Below are 11,621 nucleotides of genomic sequence, written 5' to 3'. Positions count from 1 at the left end.
CCCCTGCCCCAAAAGGTTGAGCAACAAAATATTAAGTTATAGGTACCATTATTTTTGTCCTGGCCTGTTTCATGATTATTTTAAAAATGATTCTTTTGAAACACAAGTCAAAAGCATTGTCTGATTTTCATTGGTTAGTTTTCATCCATCCATTATCTAAACTCATGTATCCTGCAACCACTGGGCAAGAGGCAGGGCACACCTGTCAGCCCATTATAGGACAACATAGAGACACACAGGACAAGCAACAATGCACACACACACACACACACCCAGAGAACCTTATAGAGAGACCAATAAGTCTCTGTTGGAGGAAGCCGGAGTACCCAGAGAAAAAAAACGTATGCAAAAGGAGAAGATGCAAACTCCATGCAGAAATACACTGGGCCAGGATTCAAACCCAGAACCTACTTGATGCAAATTAACAGTGTTTACTGCTCAATGATTTAATATTACAACTTTTGTCAGTTTCTGGATGTTTCAGAGTTATGGATTCCCTATTCAAATTGTTTTAACAAAATTCTGAGGCTGGGTTATTAAAACATTCAAACAACATGATCATGTAATTCTTTCTTGTTTTATATTTATCATTTTACCTTCCTGTTATTTTCAGAATTTGTTCAGTCAGTTTTTGCATCTGTCTAGCATTATTTAGCCACAAAACCTTTAAATTTACCACTGCCTAGCTAACCATAACATTAACTTCTACAACCCAAGATTGAGTCTCATTAGCTATTTTTTCTGAATTAGTCCCGTCTTTTATATTATTATATATGATTGGATTCATTCTCCCACTAACATTTTCATTTCTATTCATCAACAAAAAAAAATATTTTATTTTACATAGCTGTCATCCTTTGAGTGAGTTTTTGCTTAGCTTACATCTAAAGAAAAGGACTTGGAGAAAAACAACAAAAACTTTCATCAGCAAAATAACAATGGCTGTTTTGGTGTAGCAAAGTGACAGTGGCACGACCTTCCATTTAACCCTGTTAGCTATGCCTTGAGCATGTTCATTGCTCATTGACATTTTCCTCCTTTAACATAACACAAATGCTAGGACTGTTTCCCTCACTCCACTGGCACCGCCACCCAAACACAACCAGTGTTTGTTACAGTAAGAATCACAACCATGGGACTCACTAAGTCTGTGGTCACAAATGTTGCTGCGTCTTTTCCCTGAAATAAATCAGTCGTCTGCAGCTCTTCAGTGTTGATCATGAATTAGCAGATTGAGTTTCACCTGCCAGACATTGATTTGTTTGGTTACCCTTGTAACGTTGAACATCATCCATTAACACTTTGCATAGCCAATAATTTATCTTACATAAATCTAGCCTACTACTCCATGTTGAGATTCAATTACGCTGTTTAACTAATCTGCAGATTAGTTCTTGATTCACTTTGTCAGGTGTGGAAGACAACCACAACAGATGATCCTTAAGTTAAAATTGCTGATGTTCTCGTGTGTGCGTGTGCGTGTGCGTGTGTGTGCGTGTGTGTGTGTGTGTGTGTGTGTGTGTGTGTGTGTGTGCGTGTGTGTGTGTGTGTGTGTGTGTTCAGAAGCTTGGAAGGGCAGTTCTCATCATGGATACAGGGGGTGGAGAAACTAGTTCAAATTTATTGCCTGACTCAGCTGTGTCAAATTTGGCAAGCTCAAATGGTCAGGCTGCAAATGGCAGGGCAATACCTAAGGGTCAGCAGCCTTTGTAACAAAAAGTTGTATATTTTCACATCTTTTTGTATAAAATGGAAAGTTTCTAGGACTAAAGGATCAATATACAGTCAGGAATGACTGTATATTGAAACTGCTCCATCAGCAATCTGAAAGCTGAAATGATGAACATGGCGGCACATTCATCGAGGTAGAAGCACATTAACAGCCCAGCTGCTGAAGAGCAGTGTGGTTTTTAAGAGACTCTTCTTTTTATTTCCCTTTGTAAAAACTATTCTTGTCTTTTGATTGTACATAAAAGGGACCACCCAGCTTCTGAACCTTTGCCTTTATTTTTGGAGGGTCAGTGTGAGGGGCCAGTTGGTCTTTATGGCAGAGATTTTTACGATGTGGTCAAAGCTGTTTGGAGACCACCAGTTCTCCTTTCACTTGTCACAGCTACTGTAGTCCCAGGGTCATCAGAAGTCAACTTTACTCCTTTGAAGTTTGCCCATGAGTTAATATAGTAGAATTGTCCTTCTAACATGAACAAGTTGCATTTATTTGTGTCCATCACAATTTTGGAATTCCTTTAATATTATTGATAGATTTTAGCCAGTAAGTAGGATCAGTTGAAGACTGGATAACTTAACTGAATATTGATACAACTTTGGACAACTAAAATGTATATACTGTTTATATAAACACATAATTATGCAAATATTGAGACCTTACATCCATGTAAAATAAAGAGTTCTTTATTAAAGAGACATCGTAAAGTATGAAAAACAGAGAGAATTTCACCAGCGTTATTTCTCTGGTTACCTATGAACAGTTTTATTAAGCTTTCTGTGATGATGATATCATGGCTTTTTATTTTATTCCAAAAGTATTTCTCAGAAGCTCAATTTGCCAAGATGGATGGATGGATGGATGGATGGATGGATGGATGGATGGATGGATGGATGGATGGATGGATGGATGGATGGATGGATGGATGGATGGATGGATGGATGGATGGATGGATGGATGGACAGACAGACGGATGGATGGAAGATTAAACAGCTGAAGCTTTACAGACTATTCCTGGAAAACTGATCATCTTGTCTAATAAGACTGAAGTCTGAAGAGTTTCTGTGTTTCTGTACACAGGAGTCATTTTCAAACTGCATATTGTGCCCTTGTCTATGTGTTCTTATCTCATTAAAATGTAAAGGCATGAAGCATCAACTGCTCAGTGTACTGCTCAAGTCAAGCTGTCTGATAGTGTTGGTATGTAAGACGTGTGAGGATCTGGTGACATAGTGGAGTTAAGTAGGCAGCATGGCATGAACTCTAACTATGCTGTCCTTTTCCTCCCTTTGTATCATGTTACCTAAACATCTTGCTGACAACACTGCATAACTGCAGCTCAGAGAGACCCAAGGTGATGACAGCAGGTTATGCAAAGGTTTTCCAACAGTGAGCTACAGCATCAGGTTAAAAGAATGATCCCAGTTGACTCCTACAGCCACAGACTGAACATTTGTATGCAACCTATTAGGCAAATTATTTGGACTTAGAACAATTTAAGTCTGCTTGTCTTTTCATGTCAGTCACTGTCAAACTCTTTAAGATTATTTTACACTACCAACCAAACAAGAAGACAAACCAAATGAACATCTTGGTTTGTCTACTGAAAGACATCAGAACAGATAATGCTGCCATCAACTTGGCATCCAGGTCAGGCATCAAGCCGATTCCTGTCAGACTGATTCAGATAAAAGAACGACTTAAAGCAAGAGAAACCCAGAGAAAGACAGAGTTCTGCTGCAGCATGAGATCTGCCCTTATTCTACAAAATCAATAATTGCACATATTTTAATTAATTTGTCCTGTCTGTCTCTGTGTTGCCCTGCGACAGACTGGCGACCTGTCCAGGGTGACCCCGCCTCTCCCCCGGAACGTTAACTGGAGATAGGCACCAGCAACCCTCCCAATCCCACTAAGGGACAAGGGTGTACAGAAAATGGATGGATGGATTTTTTCTTTTCATCAATGAACTTGCACACTTTGCTAATTAAATCATGAACGTCATTCTGATCAAGTCAGGGTTGCTAATCCTTTTAAACAGGACAACTGTCTGCAGACCCATTGAGGATTAAACATGCAAACAAGCTTCTTTGTTAATTTTAAATCATTTTGCTGCTGCATTGTTAAACTTAATAAAACTATATTGGAACCTTGAGCTGCAATTTAGGCATTGGTATCATCAACATTAATGGAACTATCACAGGCCCTTTTCAACCAGTTACCCATTTATCAAGTTTAATTTTTTATGTCAATTATGTGAACTTTGGAGAAGAGGTGGCAAAATATTGTAATGTATAAAACATGTATAAAAAGTTATGGATCATTTGTCTCAGTCCATGCTAAACACATTAATTCAACGGTTTTGCTAAAACAGAAGGGGTGTCATAAAGTCTTTAAAAAATGTATTTTAAAGAAAAATATGTGTCATCATTAAAACCACTTTGGTTTTAGCATTTTTGAAAAATATTAAAATCAGGCTACATGAGTTAACCATGAACTTAAACTTATGGCCTTATCCAAAACAGAGTCATCAATATTCAGTGACTTTAGAAGACTTTTTAAAAACACGTGTTTTATAGCTGTCAATAAACCTTTGCTTTAAAGCAACCACCACTGCCCTGGCTCAGCCTGAACCCAGCCTCATCCACACACCACACCCCTTACAGCTCTGATCCAGCTCCCTAACCAGCTTCAGCTCCAGCCTGACCAATGTCTGACCATGCCCTGGTGCCCTGCTGCTCCACACCAGGACCTAGACACCATCACACTACTGCAACCTCAGGGATCTTTACTGCTGCGTCTCAATGGTTTTAGCAACTTGAAGCTGAAACACATTGATTGTTTCAGCTTCAAGTTGCTGAAACATGTTTCCCAGATCTGAAACATCTCAAACAACATCTCAAATGAAACACAGCAATTTAGAATTCTCAAACACAAGCTGTTGGTTAAACCACACCCTGAAAAACAGCACATCAACATTTCCTGTTCCTGTTCCTAATGAGCGAAACTTTACTTTGTTCATACAAACAAATGTCATAGGGAGAAACAGCTTTGTCAAATAAAATCCACCCAAATCACGTAGTGATTTTATGCCATTTTCCATCAAAATAACTACACAAAAAATTTACAAAAAAAAAGAAAGAAAAGAAAAGTCAAGGGAATGCAGCTGGGTAGTTTGCTATGTAGCATTTTTGCTGTTGTTTCAACTATGAACTTTAAGTTTTCTCTCAGTTAGTTTTTCACTCCTTCAAAGCTCCATGTTGTTGGGCATTTCATTTGGCTGCTATAGCTTCCTGTTGAAGGACATCAACTAATCATTCTTCCTTTTATATAAACTATTTACTTTTGGTGAACATAGAAAATAATCCTAAATCAGTTCATCTGTTTATTGTGCATTCTGCTCTGCCTTTTCAAACACAGATGCAAGCTTGTAGTGAGCCCGGTTCTGGTTCTGCTGGAGGTTTTTTGCTGTTACAGGGAAGTTTTTCCTCTCCGCTGTTGCTACATTCATGCTCTGTATGAGTGATTGCTGTAATGTCAACACAATGCAAGTGATTGTCTAATATTGCTATGCGCTTGTCCAGGAGGCGTGAAACCTTCAAGTCAATGACTAGATGCTATCTGCTGGTAGACAGAAACGTTTTAAGCTAATTTGAATAATAAACTGAGCTTACTGTACTGTTTGATAACTTGGATCAATTGGAATGTATTTGTGACTGAACTGAAAAAGCTTTTTTGAAAAGTGTCTCATGTTGACATTTGTTGTGAATTGGCATTATGTAAATAAGAGAGAATTAGTGTTGGGTTTACACTCAGCTGCCACACCCATCACTCATCTTCACTTTTACACATAATTCATCAGTCAGAGCTCAGATCAGACAGAGGGGGTGGACTGGACTGATAGATAATATTGGCCCTTATGGTTGAAATGCTGACAACTTGTGTCACTTAGATTTGTTTTGTGGACGTGTTTGCAGTTGTAATAAATGATCATTGGGGTCCCTGTGGTGTGCCCACCTTCAGCAGAGAGATTTCAGGGAGGGACTTCTGCCTTGCACCATTCCACCAGTGGGCAGCCGGTTCCCGGGGAGGCAGAAGCTGTACCCGGTCCAGGCAGAAGGCACATCCCTCCCCAGATGCAGACACAGCTCCACCAGGCTTCATATCATGGAATTGACTGATTTTGATGCGCTTTGTGGATCTATCGATGAACTTGTGCTGGGTCAAGTCTTTGGGTAATTTATTCGGGTAGTCCGTGTTGTTTTCTTGCCTTGGGAATACTTTGTTGGTGTGGATGGACATCAAAAGTGCACATGCCACTTTTGGGAAGCCATTGGATTTATTTACTTCATCCTTGTGGCATTTATCCGCCTCAGGAATCTCTCGATTAATCGGATAAAATAAGAAGTAAGGATGTATGGAATAAACCAGCGCTATTTTTACATGTAAGTCTCCTGGCTTTTTAAATGTAATTTGATGCCTCGGAGTCTCTTCGTCTCTCTAACTTATATTTTATACCTTTTTGCAGATCGTTTAATTTTTTTGTTCTGTGGTGTCACGCTCAGGTGAGAAAGCTTCAAACGTTTTAAAATGAATACAAAGTCGTTAGAGTAATAACAGCTGGACAGATACCAGTAGTTTGATGTTTAATTAAAAAAAGCCAAGGGCCATAAATTGGTTCTGAAATGAGTAGTGCACTGATACATCCCAGATTAGAGACAGACACAATTATGGATTTTATTTTTCCCTTTGCATAAAAAAAGGGGGAGAATCACTCGTCTCCTAATTTTAACCAGTATGTGAGGACGCAGGGCGCAACGACGGACCAGCTCAGCCGCAGGCAGGTCCGGGTCTACCAGCTCTACAGCCGAACCAGCGGGAAACACGTCCAGATCCAGGGGAAGAGAGTCAGCGCCACTGCGGAGGATGGGAACCTGTACGGTAAGAAGTGACCTGGACCTGCTGATGTCCTCACTCTCCTAACACACCGCAGGCTTTTCAGGCGCGGATCCTCGGATTGAATTCTACATTTTTTTGCCAGGGAGTTAGGAATGTTCTCCTCTTTTTGTAAACATTAAACTGCTTATTATTATTTTAAATACTGCTGAGATCTGTATGAAATCATGTGAAATCATGTGAATGGTCCAAATCAGAGGAAACAGCGTCCAGAATATGTCAAAGATCCCAGTTTGATTTAGGGTCAGTATGAATATATAAAACATCCACCAGTGTTATCAAAGGGAACCCACTGAGGGGAATCAAATCAAATGTTGGTCTTTAGAAAAGAAATAAAATAATAACAAATATTTCATTTAACTATGGTGTAAAAATAAGAAAGGATAACAAACAGCACTTAGAAACAGATCAAAGCAATTTATTGGTTGTTGATGCTGTTTGTGTCCTCATTCTATTCTTTGCATATTGACTTTGAGGTTCTACTGTTTACTTGACTGGTTACAAGTTCCTTTTGCTGGAACTTTCTGGGCTTAAAGCTAAAACATTGATGTATGTAGAACTCACCGGTTATTTAGTTCAGGATGAGAATAAAACATCTGAGGCAGCTCTGTGGCAGCAACTCAGCTTTATAGTTTTATAGCTAACAATTAACCATAATTATACCAGGGAATGTCCTCTGAAGACTGAAGTGATAAGCTTAAGTTTTCTGGGACAGAAACTCTACTGGGGACTAATGTCCTCTGACCAAACCAGCAGTTTCACTCCCAGCCTTGCCCGTCCCTCTCGTTAGAGGCAGATTTTCAGGACTGTATGTTAATGTAGCCTCCCTACTGTATCCATAAGGCCATCGTCTGGCAAATTAGCAGCTGATAAGGAAGAGTCCTTTGGCTCCATAGTCCCAATACACAAGTCTGTTGTAATGCTCAAAAGGCATAGTTAACAGGAGGATAAAGTCAATTGAGAGTGTATATTCTGCTTCCAGGTTAATGGGCAGAGATAACATTTGTTTAATCAACGGGGGGGGGAGACTTTTTTCTGTTTGTCTGCTCTGTGTCTTTGACTGGGATGGTCAGAAGCTGATCATGACAGGGAAAGACATGGAGGTACCTTCACATTTAGTCACTCATCTAGCAGTTTGCAGCGAGACACTGCCATCATAGTTGTCCTCAATAAAACAGGAATACACAGAGTGGATGAACAGTTGGAACATGTAACAATATGTTTCAATGCTCCTTGTATAAGAAAAAATCTTTTTTTTTTTTAGCTTTTCTTATCTGAACCTAAAACCTCAGTCCACTTGTTTTTTTTAATAGTGTAAGAAGGCACAATACTATAGGAAACAGAAAAATAAATAGGTTCATTTGACAGGGACTTTGTACATTAATCACATAGAGAATACTTTAATTTTTATTGCTGTTCCTGCATGTCGCTTCTTCAGCTCGTCAAGCTCTGTCCGTCTTTCCTTGCAGCTCGCCTGTTTGTGGAGACTGACACCTTCGGCAGTCGAGTGAGGATACAAGGTGCAGAGAGTGGGCTATACCTCTGCATGAACCGGAAGGGAAAACTTGTTGGAAAGGTACAGAACAAGTTTCTGATTTCTGGCTTTTTCTGAACATAAATGATTGCATGGACTTTGAAAAACAAACAGATTTTAACTGAAGCTGATTTTGATGGAAACATCAAATAATGTAAAACAATACTTCCATTTACTGCCTTACAATATTAAATTAAACATTCATTGTTCTTTATGTTTTTATATTTATCACAAACATATTCACTGATCATCTGAAACTGGTAGAAATACATCACTTATAGCTTCCAACCTTCCCTCAGCAGTGTACACTTTCACACATCATATTGTCCTAAAATCCAAACTGAGATACGACTTCAAACTGCTGTGCATCTGTTGTCATAGCGGTGGCATACGTGTTAGCGCTGCTCCATGTTGTACTATTATGCTTTAAAAAAAAAACAACAACAAAAAAACATCTCCAGCAGGTGACAGTAGCTCAGGCTCACTGGGCAAGGCTGATAACTCTGAGGGGAAAGTCCTATGATCTGCCCATGGATGTTTGGACATGAGTCAGCTCTGCCCTTCCTTCAGTGGAAACAGAAAAGATGGACTCAAATTTTCTGACGTGACAGGCCATAAATCTGTTTTGCATCACTGTGGTGAAATGTTGGGACTGTCTCTGCTGCCTGTTTGCAGATAAGAACTGAGCTCATACATAGAAAGACAAGCTAGTTATGTCAGTTTGGATAACTACAGAGGGCTTTGACAATCTGCGGTTTCTTATGCTGCATTCCATTTTGCTCAGAGACCAGAACGCTGATCTCAGTATATCATCACATCCAGCTTAAGTTACAAGTCAGAAAACTAGTGGAAGATTAGTCTGGTAAAATCCATCTCCTTGTTCTCTGGTATTTGCTTCATCCAGAGGGTCTGAGCTCATGAAGAAATGATTCGTAGTGGGAGGCATTTTGAAATTGTACCCAATGGCTAATATTTGGGTGTGACATGTAATGTACCAGTTCGACACCATAAATCTTACTGGAAATTGCCAGCACTGTAAACAACCATTCTCTACTGGGAAGAGAGAAGAGCCAAGCTGAATGACAGCACTGTTACACTTCAAAAAAAAAAGAAAAGGTTCTAATTTTTATTTAATTTATAGTAAAATACCGACAGCTGTGGTTGCCAGAAGTTTACCATATATTTACACAGATTTTATCGCATTAAAATGGTAAAATCTGTATTTATACTGTAAAATTCTGGCAAGCATAGCATTTTACTGTATAAATACTTTGGTTGCCAGCAACTATGGTTGCCAGAATTTTACCGTAAACTAGAGACGCTTGCCACTGAATCATTTATGTTCATTGGCAAGTTTGCCACTGAACAGTTTACCACTGTGGTTGACAGTAAAAGAGACATTGTTGTTAGAGATTTTTTTTTTACAGTGTGATGTTAACTGAATATTGTGTGTGAAGCATGGCCAACAAACTAAACAGCTTCATTCACTTTCCCACTACCATTGCTAAAACAACAGGCAGACTACAATTCTGAAACAATACAGAAAATAATAATAATAATAATAATAATAATAATAATAATAATAATAATAATAATAATAATAATAATAATAATAATAATAATAATGATGATGCATTTTATTAGCATTTATTCTGTTCACTGATTGGCTCATTTCTCAGTGGGAGAAAGTCGAGACAGAACACTGAGGGTAGATGAGAGTCAAGTGGAACTGCGTAGGAAGGCAATGGCCCGTCTGGCGGAAGATGCAAATGGTTCTGATTGTGAATAGAATAAATCTATAACAATGCATCTCAGCATTTTAGGCTTTTGGACATTATAACAACATGCACACACATGTTGTGGTCACTGATTTTATGAGGTTCCACCTAAAATATAATAAAAAAAACACTTATATGAGACAGTTATGCACTATCTGCTATCTGGTGGTCATATATGGAGGTCACTATTAGTTGGAAACCTCTAACACTTTCAGTGTAATAATCGTGAATTATAAAGACAGTTCTTCCTCATTGAGGAAGAATAATATGTCGACATTATAGACATGTTATTGTCAATAATATCGACAATAATAACCATTGTCCATAAGTCATATTTTACTTGTGGACTATGGTTGTACTCATAATCCATAAGCTAATATGGACTATGAGTACAATCATTTTAAACCTCACTGGTTTTCTAACATGCAGTCGGAACACATTTAAGACGAGTCTGATGTTACAACAACAATTACAACTTACTGTGTTATAATGGAAGAACACTGAAATGTACCTGAAACGTAACTTGACAGTTATTAGTTATGCTATCTATTGCACAACTAATCTATTATCTAAGTCTGGTTGCTAAGGTATTATGACAGGAATAACACCATTAGTTTTTGGTATTTTCTGCCAAATTTATAATTGTCCTACTATTTTTACCAAACTTAATTTTATTTTATGTTTTATCATTTCTCTACCTGAGCACTTTGGTCAGCTGAGGTTGTTGTAAATGTGCTTTAAAAATAAACTTTGCCTAGACTGTGACTTGACCATCATAGAAAGAAAGCTATAAAAATCGCTATTTGCAGTTTGCCACTAACTTGGTAACTGACACAGCAAGCATCTGAAAGAAGTTGATGTGGATGCAAGGTGAGGCCTTGGACATATCATTTTCAATTTAACACATGGTGGTGGTGTGATGCTGTGTGGTGCTTGTCTTTATCAAGACCAGAGAAGCCGTTCAGAGTTGATAGTATGATAGATGGAACTAAAGGCATGGAAATTCTGGAAAACCTTTCAAAGACGGCAAGAGTCTTTAGACTGGGAGAGAGGTTCACCTTCCAGCACCACAACAGAGCTAAACATTTAGCTAGAGACATGATGGGATGATGAAAGCATGTTATGTTGGATTGGCCCAGTCAAAGTACAGAAAAACCTGTTAGCAAACATAACAAAGACAATAAAAATGGAAAAAAGACAAACAAAGAAGTCTGTTTTCTTGATGTGCAAAGCTGGTAGAGACACACCAGATGACCTGCAGCTGTATTTGCAGTGAAAGCCATCATTTTTAGATTTTAATTTGTACATAAAAAAATTAAATAAAACCATGAACCATGTTATTTTTCTTTCACAATTTTGCTCTACTTTTTATTGGTCTATCACATAAGATACAAAGAGCATTGATCCTCATCTAATCATCGATTTCTGTTTTGCATTTCAGAACTGTACATTGGTGACAAAACTGCTTGTAGTTCTGTGAAATCCCTTAGGTGTCCTTTGATGTTTATTTACCTGAAGATGTGTTTAAGATATCATTCTAACAATAACAGCCACAAAAATATTCTCTGCTCTCTCACACAGCCCAACGGCCGCAGCAGGGACTGTATCTTTACTGAGATCGTCCTGG

This window comes from Poecilia mexicana, unplaced genomic scaffold (genome assembly GCF_051168715.1).
Source record: "Poecilia mexicana isolate PSO_F unplaced genomic scaffold, ASM5116871v1 scaffold_9, whole genome shotgun sequence".
Lineage (NCBI taxonomy): Eukaryota > Metazoa > Chordata > Actinopteri > Cyprinodontiformes > Poeciliidae > Poecilia > Poecilia mexicana.
The sequence above is the reverse complement of the archived record's forward strand: the minus strand, read 5'-3'. Positions refer to the sequence as shown.